Source organism: Thamnophis elegans, chromosome 4, assembly GCF_009769535.1.
Source record: "Thamnophis elegans isolate rThaEle1 chromosome 4, rThaEle1.pri, whole genome shotgun sequence".
NCBI classification, from domain to species: domain Eukaryota; kingdom Metazoa; phylum Chordata; class Lepidosauria; order Squamata; family Colubridae; genus Thamnophis; species Thamnophis elegans.
The window spans coordinates 51,412,378-51,434,769 of record NC_045544.1 but is presented as its reverse complement, the minus strand read 5'-3'; the positions used below and the strand labels follow the sequence as shown (position 1 = coordinate 51,434,769).

Here is a 22,392-nt window from a genome sequence, read left to right as displayed (position 1 = left end):
CTTTTATTTTGAAAGGAAAGCAGTGAGGCGGTGGGGGGAGCTGCGCGGAGATACATCAGCCAAGCGGGAGAAAGGCGTAGCCAGCTGTGTACTCTTTGATGCTCGCTGCAGGCGGAAACATGGAACAAAATCCCTCCGGCGAGGCGGATGGAGAAAGCAACAGCGCTTGTCTCTAAATAGTTCGGTTGCTACACTATAGGGTAAGGTGACCAGATTTTCAGATTGGAAAAGAGGGACACCCTTGACCGGGGGGGGGGGGGGGGGGGGGGGCTTGATTAAAAAAACTTTTTTGTCAAAAGGTCACCCCAGGACACTGAAACCAGAATAAATACGAATCTGTTGCCAAACAAAATTTTCACGTGACCATGAGGATGCTGCAACGGTCGCTAAGTGTGAAAAATGGTCGCAACGGTCGCTAAGTGTGAAAAATGGTCATCAGTCACTTTTTTCAATGCCATTGTAACTTTGGTCACTAAATGTTTTCCCCCTCCTCGAGACTCCTCACTTCTTCCTTCATTCCTCTTGCTTATCTACCTTCACCTTATCTGTCTTCTGCTCTTTCCCTCTCTTCCTTCCTTCCTCCCTCCTTCCATCCTCTTCTTTCCTCACTCACTCCCTTCTTCCTTTTTTCTCTTCCTTCCTCCTTCCATTCTTTATACGATATAAAATTCAATGAGGGTGAAACACACAAAATCTGGCAAAGCTGCCTTGCACCAACCTGGCCTGCCCATAGAATAGCAGCCACTTTGAGACACATAAACCTGGTCTGAACATATTGCATCACAAAGATTTGCAAAGATCACATTTGCAAAAAGGAACATTTCTTGTAGTAAATACATTTTATAAACAATTTAAAAGTAAAAATCCCCCCAAAATAATAAAAAAGGTATTCTATAAATAAAAGAAATCCTTAAAAACCATTGTTAAGTATTACACCAGCAATAATTTATACTGTCACCATTTCAAACTATCATCAGAAATACGAATCTGTTGCCAAACATCAACATTTTGATCGCGTAACCATGAGGATGCCACAACGGTCGCTAAGTGTGAAAATGGTCGCTAAGTGTGAAAAATGGTCATCAGTCACTTTTTTCAATGCCATTGTAATTTTGGTCACTAAACAGCCATGTTCCTGACTTAACAACCACCATGGTTCACTTAACGTGGCAATAAAAGGTCGCAAAATGAGGCAAAAATCATTTAACAAACGTCTCCCTTAGCAACAGAAATTGGGGGATCAATCCTGGTCGTAAGTCGAGGATTACCGGTAGCCAATTGCAAAAGGCAACTTTACTTGGAACAGGTGAGATTGTGCCCGGATCCCTTTCATGCCAACATATCCATCTTCTGCTCTTTCCCTCTCTTCCTTCCTTTCTCCTTCCATCATCTCCTTTCCTCACTCACTCCCTTCTTCCTTTTTTCTCTTCCTTCCTCCTTCCATTCTTTCAGCTTCATTTCTTTTGCCTATCTACCTTCTCTGTCTTTCTGCTCTTTCCATTTCTCCCTTCCTCTTTGCTTTTGTTCCTTTCTCCTTCCCTCCTTTCCTATTTCTTGCTTCTTCCTTCCTTCTGCCTATCTACCTTCACCTTCTCTGTCTTTCTGCTCTTTCCCTGTCTTCCCCTTTCCTCCCTCCTTCCCTTCTTTCCTTTCTAGTTCCATCCTTTCTTCTTTCCTCTCTCCCTCTTTTTTCCCTTCCTTCCCCCTTCCTCTTGCCTATCAACTTCATCCTCTTTGTCTTTCTGCTCTTTCCCTCTCTTCCCCTTTTCTTCCTACCTCCTTCCTTCTCCCTCCCTTCTTCTTTTTCTTCCTTTCTTCTTCCATCTTCCTCCTTCTCCTTCCATTCTTTCTCCTTCCATCCATCTTTTCTCTTTCCATCTTCTCCCCCCCTCCCTTCTTCTTTTCCTCCCCCCTCCCTCCTTCCTTCCTCTCCTTCCCTTTCTCACACACAGGAAGGGGAGGGGGGCTATCTAGTCGCTTTCACAGCATAATTTCTTTATCTAACTTTTAAAAAACAGTGTGCAAATCAAACGAGATTTTCGTAACCTGCGAAGCACCAAGTTATATTATGTTGTTACAAATTCGCAGCTACTCCATTCTTTCTGATAGGGAACTACATTTCCCAAGATGCCTCAGGTCCTCAAAGCGCTGAACGCAGTTTTGCAATTGACTCCAGCGAGGCCCGGTAGCCGCCGGCTGGGGTGGTTGTCAGGGCGATGCGGAGCGGACGCGCCGTTTGTTACTGCTTCCAGCAATCAAGACGGACAAGGGAAGCGACTGAAACGGACGCTGGCCGCAGGAGAGCGAGGCTGCTGCCGGCCGTTTCACCTTGCGCAGCGAATTTGACTGGGTCCCGGGGCTTCTGCCGGGTGGCAGAAGCCCGGGACCCAGTCAAATTCGCTGCGCAAAGTGAAACGGCCGGCAGCAGCCTCGCTCTCCTGCTGCGGCTTCTGTTTCAGTAGGGAAGAAAACTTCCTTTCGCTTCCCGAATTTGACTGGGTCCCGGGGCTTCTGCCGGGCGGCAGAAGCCCGGGAAGCGAAAGGAAGTTTTCTTCCCTATTGAAACAGAAGCCGCAGCAGGAGAGCAGGGCTGCTGCCGGCCGTTTCACCTTGCGCAGCGAATTTGACTGGGTCCCGGGACCCAGTCAAATTCGCTGCGCAAGGTGAAACGGCCGGCAGCAGCCTCGCTCTCCTGCTGCGGCTTCTGTTTCAATAGGGAAGAAAACTTCCTTTCGCTTCCCGAATTTAACTGGGTCCCGGGGCTTCTGCCGGGCGGCAGAAGCCCGGGAAGCGAAAGGAAGTTTTCTTCCCTACTGAAACAGAAGCCGCAGCAGGAGAGCAGGGCTGCTGCCGGCCGTTTCACCTTGCGCAGCGAATTTGACTGGGTCCCGGGCTTCTGCCACCCGGCAGAAGCCCCGGGACCCAGTCAAATTCGCTGCGCAAGGTGAAACGGCCGGCAGCAGCCTCGCTCTCCTGCTGCGGCTTCTGTTTCAGTAGGGAAGAAAACTTCCTTTCGCTTCCCGAATTTGACTGGGTCCCGGGGCTTCTGCCGGGCGGCAGAAGCCCGGGAAGCGAAAGGAAGTTTTCTTCCCTACTGAAACAGAAGCCGCAGCAGGAGAGCGAGGCTGCTGCCGGCCGTTTCACCTTGCGCAGCGAATTTGCACTGGGTCCCGGGGCTTCTGCCGGGCGGCGGGACCCCCGCACGACGTTCTGTGCGGGCGGCAGCCGCTGCGCCCATGCTCTCGGAGGCGGCGATCCCATTCACGAAGAGGCAGCTCCTCGTGGGCGCAGCGCCTGCCGCCCGCACAGAGTGAATTCAATTGGGATCGCCTGCGGCCGCGAGGACTCCTGCACGAATGGAGTATTCCTCGCGGCCGCAGGCGATCCCAATTCACTCAGCCAGGGCGGGCAATTTCTGCACGAACGGACTACTCCTCGCGGCCGCAGGAGGACAGGGAGGAGGAGGGGGCAGCCGCCCGCACGCGGTTCAGGGGCTTCTGCCGGGCGGCGGGAGCCCCTGCACCGCATGGAACTTCTCTGCCACGGGCGGCTGCAGCTGCCCCCACCCTCTCCTCCTGCCGCGGCGAGCGGAAAATTCGATTAGAATTAGATTACTCACCAGTCAGCGCAGCTGCAACCTCTTTCGTCTTTTGTAGAAAGGAAATGGAAACTCGCGCAAGCGTGCTGAAAATTTCCCATCCCAGCCAGCTCACTGATTGGCTGGAGTCCAGGCCAATCCAATCAGTGAGCGGGAGGCTGGGCTGGCTTAAATTTGTAGGTAGTAGGTAAAAGGCTAAAAGCACGCTTTTTTTGGCGCTCGCAGCTCCCGCCCATCAGCTGCTAGCTTGCTGGGCTGGCTCATCTGGTAGGATAGAGAACAGAACGATGAGCCAGCCCAGCAAGCTAGCAGCTGATGGGCGGGAGCTGCGAGCGCCAAAAAAAGTGTGCCTTTTAAAAAGGCGGGCGGGACGCGGGAAAATGCGTTGGAAGGCGGGTGTGTCCCGCCAAAAGCGGGACATCTGGTCACCTTACTATAGGGTCGAATCGCCTTTTGCATTAGAATACAATAGAATAGCAGAATGGGAAAGGACCTTGGATAAGGTGACCAGATTTTCAGATTGGTAAAGAGGGACACCTTTGACCGGGGTGGGGGGGTGGGGGGCTTGATTAAAAATTTTATACGGAGCAACAAAAATTTTCATACAACACAAAAATACTATTATAATATTTTTTATTTCAACATAACTACAATTTACAAATATAAATTGTAACTGTTGCCAAACATCAAAATTATGATCACGTGACCATGAGGATGCTGCAACGGTCGCTAAGTGTGAAAATGGTCGCTAAGTATGAAAAATGGACATCAGTCACTTTTTTCAATGGCATTGTAACTTTGGTCACTATACCACCTTTCTTGCCACAGTACTTAAGTGAATAACTGCAGCTGATAAGTTAGTAACATAAGTGAATCTGGTTTCCCCATTTGACTTTGTCAAAAGGTGACCCCAGAACACTGAAACCATCATAAATACGAATCTGTTGCCAAACATCAACATTTTGATCGCGTGACCATGAGGATGCTGCAACGGTTGCTAAGTGTGAAAATGGTCGCTAAGTGTGAAGAATGGTCATCAGTCACTTTTTTCAATGCCATTGTAACTTTGGTCACTATACCACCTTTCTTGCCACAGTTCTTAAGTGAATAACTGCAGCTGATAAGTTAGTAACATAAGTGATTATATGATCCCAGGACACTGAAACCATCATAAATACGAATCTGTTGCCAAACATCAAAATTTTAATGTATTTTGATTAAAATACATTTAAAAAATAAAAGAAAAAAACCCAGCTCACTTACCAGCAGGCAGGAACTCCAAGTCAATCCAGAATGATGTTGTTAATACAAAGAACTGAGCAAATTAAAATGGTGAAATTAGTCAGGGAAACATTTTTCAAAGAAACTTTGCCACCATTTTTCCCACACGAGCAGACTTCCAACCTCCGTGCCTCTCCCATCCGGAAAATCCAGGAAGTAACACTCGTGACTTCTCTAGCCAAGCATTTCCTGGAGCTCTATGGTACTGAGTCATCTTTTCTTATAAAATGAGGTAAAAGGGCAGGGGGGGTCCGTTTTCTTGCTTTAACGTTTTAATTATATCTTCAATGAAAGTACTGAGACTGAGACAGAGAGAGAGAGAGGTTAGACAGAGTGTCTTTTGTCTTGCCCCGGTGAGGATTTCTTAAGCAAATCCACTCGGCTTTCAACATGAAGCCAGAAAATCGGGACTTTTTTAAAACGCCCGGGACACGGGACAAATTGTTAGAAATCGTGACTGTCCCACTGAAATCGGGACGTCTGGTCACCTTAACCTTGGATGTCCCTCGCCATGTATACATGTATACATCCGAATCAGACTGTGTTGTTTCTCTGTGTCGCATAATATATGTGGATATGCACATAATTTTGTAATTTATTTATTTCAGTCATGTTTATGTAGTGTATATTGGAGATGGTGACCCTTTGAGAGTTGTATGCAACGAAATTCCATTTTAATGTATGCCGATTAATGTACCATTTAAGAGTGACAATGAAGTTATTCGAAGTCTAAGTCTCTAGGATCTTCTAGTACAATCCCGTGCTCAGGCAGGAAACCCTATACCATTTGAGACAAATGGTTGTGCAATCTCTTATTAAAAACTTGTTGGAGCACCCACTTCTGGAGGCAAGTTGTTGCACTGGAGCAGGGGCAATAGTGCAATTCAGCCAGTTCTACCCAGTCCTGGCGAATCGGTAGTGGTGGCGGTGGGAGGCTACTTCCACCTGCTCGGAAGTCATCATGTCCCATTTTTGAGGCTATGCATGTGTGGATGATCCTGTGTATGTGTGGAAGTGGCGCTTCCGAGCACTCACATTTGCGAACCGGTAGCAAAGATAAGTTGATTGGGGGGGGGTGTCAAACTCAAGGCCCAGGGCCAAAATCTGGCCCTCAGGCTGCTTAGATCTGGCCTGTGGGGTGGCCCTGGAAACCACAAAGGACTGGCCTGTGGTGCCTCTGCCAGCGGAAATGGAATTTGCGAGGGCCATGGGCAGATCACATGTGCTCCGTTTTGGCTGGCAGAGGGTTGCAGGAGGCTGTCTCAGCCGAAAATGGAGCGTGGGAGCCTGTTTTTACTGGCAGAGTGTTTGGGCCACCATAGGCGCCCCCAGTATGAGTGATGTTGAGCTGGCTACACTCACCCTGGCCATGTCCATCCCCCCTCCCCCCCAAATCAAACATAATCCTGATGCGGCCTTCAATGAAATTGAGTTTGACACCCCTGCGCTGGAGTCATTGCCCCAGTTTTAATTGTTATTTCCCCCAGTTTACCCCATTATTCTTTTGATGGGCACTGTGCAAAATCACATACTTTGCCACCGCTGCTGGTGCTTCTGTGAACAGTAAGAGAAAGGAATAAACAAGGGCTTCTGCATGTGCTCTTAGTCTAGGAAATACTACAATCCAGGCTTCCAAACTGTCCACAAGTTCTCTCTCGTTTACATTTTTGCACCAGGTGGCTTCTTGTTATGAAGCTATTAAGGATCTACAGGAGAGGCCTCTCTGAAGATGCTCTTTGCCCGACAAGTGAAAGGCGATCTGCTATAGATCTCCCTCTGCTTGTGGGAGTAGCCAATACGATAGTTTTAGTGCCATCCATTTAATTATTAACTAAATTTAATATTCTCAATTCTTCCTTCCCCTCCCTTGGGCTTAAATTCAAGGGCAATGATGTAACTCATATGGTGCAGTTCCTTTCCCCCTGTATTTTGATTCCCCCTTTCCCTTCTTGCACTCATGCCAGATGGCATTATACTGCTGTCTCTATCTTTGGGAAATGTGTGCCTGGAATGCATGTATTCTGAGCCTGTGCTTGGATCACATGTGTAAGTGTTGGTCTGAATACAGGCTGCCTGAATTTGGCTTTAAAGAAGAGATTGGACAACCATTTGTCTGGAATGGTATAGGGTCTCATGCTCCACAGGCGGTTAGACTAGAAGATCTCTCAAGGTCCCCTCCATCCCTTATTCTGTGTTCTGTGGAAGTTCTGGCTATGGGGATAGTGTGTTCATGAAATGTTTCCTAAAAAGAAAGTTATAAGTACAGGTAGTCCTCGACTTGCAACCTTAGCAACTTAGCAGCCATTTAAAGTTATGATAGGCCTCTCCCAAAAGGTACTTATGGCCCAAATTCAAAGTTCTTATGGCTGCCCCCTCCTAGTCATGTGACTGCATTTTGGGTGCTTGGCAGTTGGCTAGCATTTATGGCCTTTTGCAGAGTCCTGCAGTCACACAATTTACAATGTTTTTGCCGGGAACCCGTATTCTGACAAAAAATATTTATAGCAATCAATGGGTTTACTTAACTGTGACAAACACCATTGAGTTAGCTTTCTGACTGCTGCAAAAAGGAGGTTGTAAAATCCTGTGCAGTGACATGATAACCTGTTTAATGACTGTTATGACGTACAACTGTTACTGCAAGTTCAATGGCAATGGTAAGTTGAGGACTACTTGTAAAATAAAGTATGATATAGAGAAGGATAAAACAGAAGCCCTGAAACTAAACTCAACTTTTGATAGTATGACAGAATTGAAAAACATTTCGTGGTTTTCCCTTTTGTCAGGAAAGTTTGGGCAGGTGATTATTGCTGTTCCCTTCAATTATTCAGCTGCCTTTGACTTGTGCCTATTTGCTAAGCAGCCTGCAAAGTTTTTTTTTGTTGTTACAAATTTCAACTTCTTTTATAAAAAAAAGTGTTGCCCAGGCTTTCCCCTTTAACATTTTCTCATATACATAGTTCATTTTACATCATATTTCCATTTCTAATTTCAACCATATTATTTCCTTTCTATATCTCCATCTGAAGTTTAATTTTTCTTAATACATAAACAATATTATTATTTGTCCCTCGAAGTTAATCAAATTTATCATTTCATTTCCATCTGTTGTTCTATTTTACTACAGATAGCATATATCATCAAATTTAATTTTTCTATAATAAATATTTCACTTAGTTATCCACAATTAATAGTGTTAATCTAGTTCCCTCACATCATAATTAGCTACATACTGAGGGGCAAATAACATGGGTTTTGTTATTTGTTAACTTAGATAGTTAGTTTGTATTTTAATCTGATTTATATTCTTTCTTTTAAAGTGATGTTCAAGATTTATTAGCTTTTAACATTCTTAAACTGATAAACAATCTGGAGACTAGCTCCAGATAAGAAAAGTTTATTAGTACAAATTGAGATCTGGCTTATCTCTTGTGAACCCTAAACAACCTTTCTCCTTACAATTTATTCCCCCTTCAGATCTCATTTTAATAAACATGTATGCTATTATCCTGTCCAATCAACTTTCCTCATTCAGGTTTCTTTGTTACGTTAACTATAAAAGGGGATGTAAGCTAAAGATCGGGGTTCCCTCTTTGAATGAGGAAACCCTTTTGTCTGAATATTCTGATAAATTGTAATAAAATGATCTTCCTGTCTCGGTTTGTCTCATTGGAAAATATGCACACTGAGGCACAAGCCTGAAAAAGGCCATATTTGGCCATCAATTTTGGTGATTTGCCAGCCAGCAGAATTTTGCCTTGGGGCAATGATTCCCAGTCAAGGGTGAGGAATAGGCAGGTGTACTCCTGGACTTTTTTTCACGCCCTTTCTTTTGTCATTGACTGGACACATCGCCTCAAAGATGCTTTTAAAAAACAGAGAAGATCATTGAATGGTAGGGAACTGAGAGGGAACGAAGCAGCCATCTATCCTTCCCAGGGCTGAGAAATTGTTGAGTGAATTTATCATATTTCTAAGAAGCCCCAACTCCCTTTTTCCTTTATGCGATGTATAAGCAGCTTCTTAGTTACAGTAAAAAGGAAGTGTACAGGCCTTTAGAAGGACTGCAGTTGTAAAGTACCGGTATTAAAAAGAGAAAGAAAAAAAAGTAGATTGCAAACTGCCTGAAATGGGGAATGTAAGAGACACACAAGAAATGGATATGGAAATGCTTGTGTTGTCTCCATCAGCAGCCTGATTTTTTTCATGATGCCATGGGAAGCACTGGATAGACCCATCCAAACAGTGTAAAAGATTTTTTTTTTTTAAATGGAATATTCTGTCTGAACCTGTTGCTTAACTCTCTCAATGCATATCATAGGTGGATGTATGGATGGTGAAATTAATGAAGTTGGAGGAGATGGTGAAATTGACTGCTTAAAGAAAAGCCCTTCATGGCCACTCCACTAAGTCCTAGTCCGTCTGTAAAGAATAGACCTAAAGTAATCCTGTAAGCTGCCTTCTGTCTAACTTCACTATCAAGCATGCTGTCAGTAGATATGAAAGTAAATAAAAAGTAAGGAAGATAGCATTGAGAACAACATGGCTGAAGTCCAAAAACAAGCAGGAAGTATGTGGAAGTGTTAATTATTTGAAAAAATTATGGGGTTCCTTAGGATTTGATCTCTTATTTCTCCTCTTCACGAGGCTTGTGGGGAAGATCATCTATTGGTTTAGTGTCATGTATGATTAGTAGGGACACGGTAGCTCAGTGGCTAAGACCAGGGCAGTGAGTCATTCGATGGGAAACGTGTCTCTTGAAAGGAATGACCTGGCTTGGCTCTCGCTTCGTCTCTCCTGTCTCTTTGCTTCTCCGGGTCATTCCTTCCAAGAGGCAACTTTTCCACCGAATGACTCACTGCCCTAGACTCGAGGAGACCCTCTGCAGTCCCTCTCATCCATCCGGGATTCCAGCAAGAGTGTTGGGCTGAAGGAAGGAGGGATTCTCTCTCTCTCTCTCTCTCTCTCTCTCTCTCTCTCTCTCTCTCTCTCTCTCTCTCTCTCTCCCTCCCTCCCTCCCTCCCTCCCTCCCTCCCTCCCTCCCTCCCTCTCTTTAAGAGAGAGAGAGAGAGAGTTAGTTAGTTAGTTGGTGGGCAGACTTAGCACTTTGTTAGGTTTGTTTCTCTGTGTGTTGTGTATATATACATGTCTCAATGGGTACAATTGTGCAAGCATTTTTTTCCCTCTTTAAAAGAATTTTTGGATTTCTCCTCACCAAACCTTTAAGACTGAAAGAGTTAGAGTTGAAATATAAAGAGATTGTCAATCGCCATACTGTTAGATTGATAGGCAATTATGGACTATCTTGATTATATCCTCCTTAGAAAGAATATGCTACTGTATGGTTGAGAAAAAGATCAAACTTCATTCCATGGAAACCCAACAAAGTTCATAGGGAGGGTTTCTTTCTATGATGGGCTTCTTGGGTCAATCGTGAACATCAGTTATCAAAAATGTAGGTAGAAAATTAAGCAGGCAATAGGCAATTACAAAAAGGGAAGCCAACTTTCTGAATCTGTTTCTTTGCACTTAGTGACTAATGTTCTGAAAACCTGACCTAAATTACTATATATTTTAAATAGCTGTAAAGCTATTGTGAAAAAGTTGTTCTCACGGTATTGTGATAAATTCAATAAAAAGAAGGGAATTCTTGATGAACTTAAGGAGAAATGAGAGTATTGGATAGTAAATGGACAAATAAAATTACCAATCAAAGAGAATATTTGCACCTCAGGGTTGAAATAAGATGTTCTCTCTTACTCTTTCCTCTTCCTCTCTTCTCTCTCTGTCTCTCTCATCCTCTTTCTCTTTGTCTCTCTTCTCTTTCTCCCTCTTTTCCATTCTTCTGTCACTTTCTCCTTCTCCCTTCTCTCTCCTCTTTGTCTCTTTCTGTCTCTTTCACCCTCTTTCTCTTTGTCTCTCTTTCTCTCTCCTTTCCCACTCTTCTGTCACTTTCTCTGTCCTTCTCTGTCTCTTTCTGTCTCTCTTCCCTCTTTTTTTCTTCCTCTCTCCCACACTTTTATCACTTTCTCTCTACTGCCCAACCTGTCCCCATACTTATCTTCGATTGATCATGTTTGCAATAATTTACCTTCTTTCCTAAATAGGCGCAGTTCCCTTACTGGATCCCTCGCTCACTCAAACACACACACACACACACATACACAAAACCATTTTTCTCCATTCCAATTCAGATCCTATAAATCAATTGCTCTGTGAAACATCTGTGAAAAAAATTCAGGTGCTCAGGCATGAAAATGTGCTGCTCAAATACTATACTTTTCCGCACACACTGAAAAAAAATTAGAGGGAACATTGGTGTATACCACCACTCGTAGGGCCTCTATATTGTAATTTCCTTTGGAACAGTATATTTTGGAAATTGGTATGCGTCTCACTTTCTAACCAGGCTTTTTCCCAGACCTTGGATTGGGATGGTTGGATGGGCCCTTTTAAATCTTGGTGGATATGATGTAGAAGGATAGACAGTATGTTACTCTCTTTTAGACAATGATTGTTATATATAAAATGCTATTTTTTTTAAACTTTATGAAGCCACCTATAGTTAAATGGTCTTGGAACTCAAGAAAGCAAGACAGATGAAATATTAGGAAGGGCATTGGAAATATTTCCAAGCTTCCAAGAACTGTTTAAAAAGTAATTCAAAATCCTGAGTCAAAAAGCATCAATGGATTTCAAGAATTAAAGGCAGAACAACCATATTCCTGTGCAAGGTAAACACTGGTTTCACAGTGGTGAAGTTCTATACTTCAGAAGAAATGTAAAAAAAAACCCCTTGGCATTCTTAATTAGAGCTATTTGCTTGATAATATAAGGTGAGATGGATTATGTCACTTTGGAGATTAATATGCTGCATTCCTAATGCTTAAAAGCTTTGAAGTTCTGTCCTGAAAATCAATTTCCAAGCTCTTAGAATTAATTCTGAACTTCAAAAGATTCTACCAGTAGTACATTTCGTTTCCTACCCAGGAGCATGAAAGTGCCATGAAAGAAAAAATAAGAAGTGTCCTGAGTTTAATGATACAAGTAAGATAGTGGATAAATAGGAGTAGAAAATAAACCCTATAGATGTCATTCTCCGTATAGCCTACAAATAACCATGTGGAATGTCTATGGAAATTCTCAATCATTCAGGTCATTGTTGTCCCTTTTTAAAAAAAGGGGGAATTGGACTTTCTTGGTTTTTTTTTTCCTTTGAAAACATTTCACTTCTCATCCAAGAAGCTTCTTCAGTTCTAACTGACTGATAGGGAATGGAAGGATTTATATTCTTTGCAGTCATCTGGTCATTAGTATTCTGAGGATTGTCACTAGCAGTGGTTAACAGCTGGCTCAGAAACTTTGTAGTCCAACTGATAGCCAATGGGATTAATTTAACGTAGGCCAATATGATATAATTTAACATAGGCTCTTATTGGAATAGAAGGTACCGTGCAGGGGTGGGTTTCAAAAATTGTTCGAAGCTACTCTGTGGGCGTGGCCTCCTTTGTGGGAGTGGCTTGCTGCCCATGTGACCGGATGGGAGTGGCTTGCCACCCATGTGACCGGATGGGAGTGGCCTGCCACCCATGTGATCTGGTGGGAGTGGCCAAGATGATGTTATTACTAGATATTACTAATTACTAGATATTATTAATATTACTAGATCATTATTAATGCATAGATAACTGTGGGACATTACACACCCACCCACACCCACAAACTATGACAGTGCTAGGAAAACACAAAAAAAAAAATCCCCCCCCCCCAAAAGACTGCCAGTGAAACCAGTTTTTTTTTTCCTAAGCCTAAGAACAGGAAAGACAAAGTCACTGGAATAAAAACCATCAAGGCAATGTGGAAAATTATAAAGGACAGGCACTCACAGAACCATCAACCACCTCAGAATTACCTAAACAAATAAGGTGACCAGATTTTCAGATTGGTAAAGAGGGACACCATTGACCGGGGGGGAGGGGGAGCTAGGCCGTGGCGGTTACTGCCAGCACGCGACCTCGCTAGGGACGTCTGGTCACCTTAATTATAAACATCCTCTCTCTCTCTATCCATCCATCCATCTGTCTGTCTATCTGCCTGCCTATCTAGTTATGGTATCCCTCTCCCTCTTTCCCCCTCTCTTTCTCCATCCATCTATCTGCTTGCCTACCTATCTCTCTCTCTTCCTCTCTATCCATCCGTCTATCTGCCTGCCTATCTGTCTATCTAGTTATGGTCTCTCTCTCCTCTCTCTCTCCCTCTCCCTCCCTCATCTCATTATCATCTATCTCAGTGTTTCTCCCACATTTTTATAAAATTATTTTTTTTATTTTTTTGTTACATAGACAACACATACCCACAACAATCAAAACAAAACAAAAGAAAAAGAAAAAAACCCATCATCACATATAGCATGTCGTTTGGTTACAAGTGTTTTAACATTTATCATTCTTATACATTTATTATTTCATTTAATAGGTTTATAATATACAGTTTGGGTTGCTTTGTTTACCATCCCTTCCTTCTGTTATAACACCACCTTATTTTCCCTTTCTTTTCTCCCTTCCTCCCTTCTCTACTTTCTTCCTTCCTGCTCTCCTTTCCCTTCCTTCTTCCTGTACCTTTCTCCTACTCCTGCTCTTCCTCATCCCCTTCCTACCCTCTCTCCTCCTTTTCTCTCCTTTCCATCCTCCTCTCCTTACCTCTTTCTTTTCACCCTCTCTCCCTTCTCTACTTCCTTCCTTCCTTCCTCCTCTCCTTCCCCTTCCTTCTTCCCTTACCTCTCCTTTGCTCCTGCTCTTCCTCTTTCCATTCCTACCCTCTCTCCTCCTTTTCTCTCCCTTCCATCCTCCTTTCCTTTCCCTTTTCTTTCTCCCTCCCTCCCTTCTCTACTTTCCTCCTTCCTCCTCTCCTTCCCCTTCCTTCTTCCCTTACCTTTCTCCTACTCCGCTCTTCCTCTTCCCCTTTCTACCCTCTCTCCCCCCTCTTTCTCTCCTTTCCACCCTCCTCTCCTTACCTCTTTCTTCTTTCCCCCATCTTCCTTTCATTCTCTCCTCCTTTCTCCCTTTCTCCCAACTCCCTTCTGGGAGTTGAAGTCCACACACTTTCAAGTCTCCAAGGTGGAGAAAGACTGATCTATCTAATTAATATAATTATTTCTCCCTCTCTTTTTCACTCTCTCTCCAGCGCGCACACACAAATGCATAGGGCAGCCCACCTCACACACAGGTAACTCCGGGCGGCTTATGGGAAGAGGACAGCCGACCACTCACACCACGCGGGGGGGGGGGCAGGATTTCGCCAAGAAAAGTTAACTTTCCTGCGAAAGGGGCCGGCAGCCTCTCAGCTCTTCCCGGCCGGGAGAACCTCACCCCCACTTCCACTCCTGCGACCCTCCTCCCGCCTCCTCGGAGCTTCAAGCAAGCTAACTGGGAAGGCCGGGGAAGAAGAAGAAGCGGCAGCGCGAGGTCAGCGTCCTTGGGGGCGTGGCGGAAGCCCTGCCAAAGCGCACCTTTCCCGGCCCGCTGCTGCTGCTGCTGCTGCTCAGGGCGGAAGGGGAGGAGGAGGAGGAGGAAGATAAAGTGGCGGCGCGGTCCCTGCAGCAGCCGAGGCGGGAAAGGTGCGCTTTGGCAGGGCTTCCACAGCGCGGTGGAAGCCCTGCCAAAGCGCACCTTTCCCGGCCTGGCTGCTGCTGCTGCTGCTCAGGGCGGAAGGGGAGGAGGAGGCGGAGGAGGAAGATAAAGTGGCGGCGCGGTCCCTGCAGCAGCCGAGGCGGGAAAGGTGCGCTTTGACAGGGCTTCCACAGTGCGGTGGAAGCCCTGCCAAAGCGCACCTTTCCCGGCCCGGCGCTGCTGCTGCTCAGGGCGGAAGGGGAGGAGGAGGAGGAGGAAGAATAAAATTGGTGGTGTGGTCCCTGCAGCCGCCGAGGCGGGAAAGGTCTTCTTGGGCGGGGGAATGGGCTGCGCTCCTGGTTCTGGGGATTCCCCCCCCCCCAAAAAAGACCAGCTGCCCATCTCTCCCAAATCCTTTTCAGGGGCTAGGAGCTAGGAACCCGGAAGTTAATTACTTCCAGGTTCACTGACGAACCGGATCGCAAGAACCGGTGCGAACCGGGAGGAACCCACCCCTGGTACCGTGTCAAGATTTATGTACATCAGACCTAGAGAAACGCTTCCATACTACTTACAAAGAACGTATCTTCACTTCCTCTTTGGCTTTAAAGAAGCTACCGAAGCTATTGAAAAATAAATAGAGTACTGACATCTATTCAAGACACCAACTTTTATGTTAAAGAACTCTCATAGGATAGCTAAGAAAACAAACAATGGATCTTAGAAGAAATCAATCCACTGTTCTCATGTGAGAGAGAAAATATGAGGCTCAAATTATTATATTTTGTATACATTATTAGACACTGCTCCCTTGTGAAATCCATACCACTGAGAAGAGTGGAAAGAGAAAGAAGGAAAAGACCATCTGCAATGAAGTAGATGCATCCAAAAATGGTGATAGTGTATCATTGAAGGTTTGAACAGGCAGAATCGGAATAGATAATTCTGGAAAAGACTTCTGTTTGTTGCTGAGAATTTACATTGGCTTGATAGCAAATAATGAGGCACTAGAGAAGGAGGAGGTGGAAAAATATTTTAACCATTCCTGGGATTATGCAGGGAGGCAGGATCTCTCCATCTTTTCTGTTTTTTAAAAAAACCTGCATGAAGAATGGTTGTCCTTGTTTTTTCCACTGTAAATTTACTTGATTAATTCTTTGAAATGACTTTAAAGCATAGTGACAAGCTCAGTGATCACTGATAAATTGTAGATTGTATATGAGCAAATTGAAAGGTTATGATATCTACTTTGTGCTTTAACTAAAGCAGTTGAATGAAAAATATCGCCTGGGGTGGAGCCAGATGCAAAACATAGGATGGGAAGGAATCCAATTATACGTAATGTGTATCAGTCCAGCCAAATGGGAAAATTAAACTTTGATGATTAGGAAAAGTTTGAAACATATCCAAATTGAATCTAGGCTCATCTGAAGCAGATTGAGTCAAATGTGAATCTCAAAATTTTGTCAGTGACATAAAGATGTGAAGAGATACAGAAAAGCAATCTGTGTGCCTTCAAAAAAATCAGTATTGTCTTCCCACATCAGTAGAAGCTGTGGGGCAAGAATGGAGGTGTGAAAATAACTTGTCACATGTATAAAGCTGACAGTTATTAAAACTGTGAGCAGATGGATGCTGCTGTCTTTCACATAAAGTGAGTTTGTGTATGTATAATGTATGAATGCATATGTCTAGTTCTTTCTGTACAAAAACAGGCAAAAATGGACTTGAATTTTGCATCCCTAAATTGTCTGAATATAGGTAGTCCTTGACATACAACCATTCATTTAGCAAATATTCAAAATTACACCAGCACTGAAAATATGACTAACAGCTGATCCTTGTGGTTATGACCATCACAGCATCCTTACTGTCATGTGATCAGAATTTGAGCTCTTGGAAACCAGCATGTATTTATGATGGTTGCAGCATCCTGGGGTCATGGGTTTGTATTTGCAACCAGCTGGCTTCCAACAAGCAAAGTTAATGGGGAGAGCTGGATTTGCTCAATGACCACATGATTCACTAAACAACTTTAGATATTCGCTTAACAACTGTGACAAAAAGTGGTAAATTGGACACCATTCACTTAACAACCACTTTGCTTAGCAGTGGAAATTCTAGTTCCAATTGTGGTCATGTATCAAGGACTACCAAGAGTAGGTAGTTCATCGGAATGGATTCAATGGAACATTCTTTCTTCCAATAAATACTGAATCCTTATATAATCTCATTTTTGGAGTAACTTTTTTCCAATCTAGATTGCAGTGAATGAAGTCTATAAGGAGATAGGAGGGGCAAGTCTAATTTCTAAGAACACAGTGAATGAATTTATCAAGCCACTGCAACCTTTGTGCTTTTAGGGAGATATAAAAGTTTTCCTTGAGTAATGTTTCAATCCTAGCCCTTACATGAATATTTCCCTATAGCAGTTAAAGACACTGACCTTCTCAGATGGAAAGCTGACAACTAGGGTTTGAAACCCGAATGTCGGGTGAAAAGGTGAGTTCCTGTTCTTGCTCCAGCTCCTATGCACCAACTATGAGTAGATAAATAGGTACCACTTTGGTGGGAAGATAACAGTATTATGTTGCCTCAGTATATAATCATGACCAAGGAAGTGTCTTTGGACAATGCTAGCTTCCTCAATTAAGAAATGGAGATGAGTATCACCCCTTAGAGTTGGTCATGATTTGATAGAGAAAACATTTACCTTTTAATAGCAATATGGAAGTACTCTCCCATTGCCCTTCTTCTAGAATTTTTATTTTTTTTACTTTCTGGTCCTTAACATGGTGGTCTTTCCTGATAGTTCAAGTATTAAACCAGGCCCAACATTAGTTAGCTGTTTGCTACCATGTGCCAGATTTTGAAGTCCTGTTTCTTCTGCCATTGTGAACCCCAAAATAACAGCTGTGCGCCAGTGGTGAGTTCCGGCGTCCTGAACGCATGCATGAACACGCTCAGCACGCGCATGCATCTTACCATTCAGCAATGCCCCCGCGAGCCTCTGCAATGCTCCACCTGCTCAGCGGAGTGTTGTGCAGGCGCTATACGTGCCATGCGCGGAAGCACTGAAGAGTTTAAAGACAGGTAAGGAGCACGGGCAGGCAGGTGGGCCCTCCAGAGCACTGTACCGGAATGGTACCCAGTGCTCTGGGCAGGCACCGGTACGCCCGTACCAGGGTGTACGGCCTGCAACCCACCACTGCTCTGCACTCTATGTAGTCCCATTGCTTCTTCAGTGACAAACCTAGCAAATGTTTATTTTAAGAAACTGTAGAAAGACAAGGAAAATGTACTAGTGATTATGTTGTCACTTAGAATTAAAAGTTCACCTGGAAGACAACCTAAATCCCAGCATTGGGAGGGGGGAAGAACTGTTTCCAAGATAATTGGGAGAACACTTCAATATCTCTGGCACAAACAGTGAATGGTTATCATAGAATTGGCATGGGTTGATGGGTAAATACATCTTGTAAATACGTATTTAAGCAAGAAACTTGGTTTGGGGGGTATACGGTACTTAGTATAAAATCCTACTCCAATGTAATGAAATGGCTCCATTCCAGATATGCCTTCCATCATCTCAAGCTATCAGATCCTGCTTTATAGACCAGTAAGTAATATAGTATCAATTAAAACTGTGATTTTAATCTTTGAACTTCTACAACCAGGTGGAGTCTTCTTGTGCAGAACGAAGCATTCTAAACTTCCCTTTTTGTTTAGAAAGTAGTAAGAAACAAGAATCATTCTATGCAACTGAACATATTTTGCCCATTGTGCTAGCTAAAATCAACAGAAACTTAATTCCTCCCATCATAACTGCTCCAATACATAGGAAATGCTATAAGTTTCTTACTCTATGATACTTTCATAAACACTCCCTTCCACACCAAAAAAAAACATGGAAAATTGGAATTGGTGAATCACTTCTTTCTCACTTCTCAAATTGTTCAAGGCTTCTTTAGATGCACTTCCGTGACATTTGCTATCTTTAGATGTTATTTAGGGTTTCTTTAGATGCTCTTCTGTGACATATTTCATGAACAATGAAATAATAATAATAGTGTCCTTTTTCAGAAACCCACTAATTGTAAAAGAAACCCTATATGTTGAAATATGGCAAACTTGATCGATTAAGAATGAACAATCATTATAGATGTTTTTCCATTTGTCAAAATATAGATCGGTTATTATCAATTTTATGGGGGGGAAATGAATTCCAAGACTACAACCACTCACTTATATAAAATGTATCAGCCTTCATATTATCCCAAAGAGATTCCTACACATTCCCTCAATGCAGCAGTTGAATGTAACACATCAGAATCGTTATTACCAAAGAAGATCAATGGGAAACATAATGTTTTGTATTTCTGGATTGTCATTTACTGTTGATAAAGCTCATTTGGCATTTTCAGTGATCTCCAAATTGGGCACAGTTCCCAATTTCTACTGATGTACATTATAAAAATTGTATTAAAAATATCCCCTATGTTCAAGTTTCCTTTTTCTGCAAGTTTTGTAACATTCCCTAAAGCTGTTTTTGTTTTTGCTTGGTAATTATTACAGATTCAAGAAGAATGTGGATTTCATAAATTATAATGAAAACTAGAGTTTGGACTGCTTTAAACAATTTCTCCAGTGTTTAAGACCTATTGGTTCCCAAATAGTTTACTTCTCATGAAATTAATTGTCATAAGCATGAGACAGTTTACCCAATTAATGTTTACATGTTTGAAAACTATGTGGCATATTAGAAGATTGTAGCAAAACAGTTTGACATGGAATTGGTTTTCAGTTATGTTGTGAACTAATTTCAATGTCAAACTGTTATTGCCACATTTCTGTGATTATCTTTAGAGAACACTGTCGGTGACATATAATCTGTGGGCTGAAGTAATATTTTTAAAAGCAGACTTTCTTGTATGACTTGAAAAGCATAGTACAAATAAGGGAGTCTGCGGCCTTCAGTTGCATCTCAGCCTTTTCAAGGTGTCCGAAGTTGTTGGGAATTAAACTTTATACTTCACCTTATCATAAGAGTAAATCCCAACCCTGAGCAAATAAGACTGCAAGTAGAGGACAGATGGGCAGAGACCCCACAATGGTATTACAGTTTATGTGGTGCTAATCTGAAAATAAATGCATTAATTAAGCCACAGTGATATTTTCTCCTCAACATGTTTGACATGTCTGTCGAATATTATTTTTTAAAAAATAACTCCACATAGTGTGTTAATAGATTGGTCAATTTAAAGAGACAGAATAAATTTTGAACATCCATTTATTTCATTTAAGACAAAACAGAACTCAAATTTACTGAAAGTCTACCAAGATGCTTTTCTGAGGGTTTCCTGTAGCTCAGCACTGGAAACCTATCTTGAATTTCAGTGTACAGATAATATCCTATTAAGTTGTTCAGCTTTCAAAATGGATGTGAAAGAAGCAATGTGTCAGGGCTGTCTTGTTTAATTAATTCTGATGACAAAAAAGGCACAAATGAACACTGCCAAATCATCCTATGATGAACAATTTCCTTTTCTTAATTCCTATAGGACAATAAATGCTGAAAGATTCAAAAGACAAATTGAGACACTCCACATTTTATTTTGATTAAATATGATAAAGGTTCCTTGATAATCTGAAATCATAAGTGTCTCTTCATAAAAATTGATGAAGTGCTGATTAATATCTTAACATACAATCTGTTTAAATCTGTTTATAATCAACATGTGTTTTTTTCTGGGGGATAATGCTTTTACAACATTTAAAATTGCGTACTCTTGGTAAAAATATAAAACTTTTTTTGATTTTAAGATTTACTTTTCTCTTTGTAATGTGGCTGTATGAACACAGATTAGACAATGAAACCCCAACATTTTGAAATAAGTGGCCTTATTTGGAATTTTAAAACCATGTGTTGCACGCATTCAGGTAAGCATGGAGTATTTACTGCATTGATGAAGCTAAAGGAAAGGTAAGTGCCCCCCAAAGCAAAACAGACACATTCCAAATGACACTTTTGTGCATGTTTAACACAATGCAAATCATTACTCTGGGACTCCACAATTACAGTTTAAAATGTTGATAAGTCTTTAATAAAGAACTCTATTTGTATAATCTGGAATAACTATAGATCTGGAAAATTGCACTGAACTACAAAGAATAGTGTCTTGAGTGCATGCTAGGGATCAGATCTCAGCTTTCATTGCAGGGTTCCCATAAGGATTTTGACTGCTTCATCCCCTTTTGAAGAAAGCAGGGATAGTTATATTCTGTATAGAGTGCCATTCAAAGTACTGAACATGGAATTTGAAGAAAAAAAGAAAAAAATCTAGATTTGTCTTCCTTCAAAGTTATTTTTTTTAAAAACGATTCTGACATTTATATTCATCATTCTATTCCAGGGGTGAAATGCTACAGGTTTGGACTGCTTCACCGGAACTGGTAGTAAAAAATTACTACCAGTTGTGGTGAATGGTGAACACAGCTGACAATCAGCTGTGATGCACAATTTATATTAGCTAGAATAGTCTGATTTCCTGCTTTCTAGCTAATTTAAATTGCATGGCACAGCAGATTCCCCCCTCTCACTGTTCTACTTACCTTTGCAGGCACGCTTGGTAGCAGGCTCCAGACACCCGCCAGACATCATCACATCCCATTTTTGACGCTCTGCGCATACGTGCACACATTCACGTTTGTGAATTGGTAGCAAAGGTAAGTTGATTTCACCCCTGTTCTATTCCCTTTGGTGTTATGCAGAATGCAAAACTGGAGTAATAGAAATACATTAAAGACACGAGATGGAAAAAATAGTTACAATTAGTTTAAACCATCACCAATCATTAGACTGTTCTAGTGCATGCAAACCATCTTTTAAACTCGTCACTTTTCTCTTATGAGGAACCCATCCATACATCCAACCAACTAGGACTTCTTGGATATTTCTCATTCCCTTTGCTGCAAGGGCAAGCAAAGTCCAATTCTATCCTCATCATGCCTGCTCTATTCTGTGGAAGATAAGATCTCTAATCTAGAGACTGTTTTGCAAGCCACCATACTGTTGCCTGTGTTCCAGAACAGGAGTCATTTTTTTGTATCATCAGTAAGGAAGTGAAGGAGACAGCAAATAATGCCATTTTCCTACCCTGTGAAGAATGAATAGTGTGAGGTGATCTCCTTTTTTCTGGGGGCCTGTCTGGGTTCTTATTCTCCCAGAGATCATCAAGGCAATCCACTTAGAGCCATGGTGGTGCGGTGATTAGAATGCAGTATTGCAGGCTAATTCTGCCAACTGCCAGGGGTTTTTGATCCTCACTGGCTCGAGGTTGACTCAACCTTCCATCCTTCCAAGGTTGGTAAAATGAGGAGTCAGATTGTTGGGGGCAATTTGTTAACTCTGTAAACTGCTTAGAGATGTCTGTAAAGCACTGTTAGAGTAGTATATAAGTCACATTTGTTTTTTGTGAGAGTATGATCCTTTTTATTTTCCTTGCTTGTAGATAAAAAAGTTCCTTTTTCTCTAATACAAGAATAGATTAAAATTTTAATCTATTGTAAGATTATAAACACTGAAGCTAATAAACACTAATACCATGTACCACATGTCAATGAAAGCTATGAAAGATCTAGAGGACTCTGTCTCACATATCACAATTCGTATCTATCTATAAAGCTATTAAAGTCATTAACATCGTTATTAGTATATATTTAGGTGTACCAGCCACATAGCTGGGGGGGGGGGAGCAGATTTACCTCTTGACTTTAGGACCTATCCTTCTATTTAGAAATAGATTATCTTGTATAATACATCTGGGCCAGAGGTGGTATTCAGCCGTTTCTGACCAGTTTTTGAGAACCAGTAGTGCTTTGAGTAGCTTGGAGAACCGGTAAATA

General features: G+C 42.4%; 1 long non-coding RNA gene across 2 annotated transcripts; it reads left to right on the top strand.

The window, feature by feature from the left end:
- The first annotated feature begins 79 nt into the window (after positions 1-79).
- On the top strand, positions 80-20,641 carry LOC116508501. 2 transcript variants are annotated; one of them, XR_004255350.1, is made up of 3 exons: positions 80-200; positions 16,917-16,989; positions 18,060-20,641. It is a non-coding gene; the product is annotated as an uncharacterized LOC116508501 (long non-coding RNA). The 2 variants fall into 2 exon arrangements; XR_004255349.1 differs by having other exon boundaries at positions 16,917-17,580.
- Positions 20,642-22,392: the final 1,751 nt, after the last annotated feature.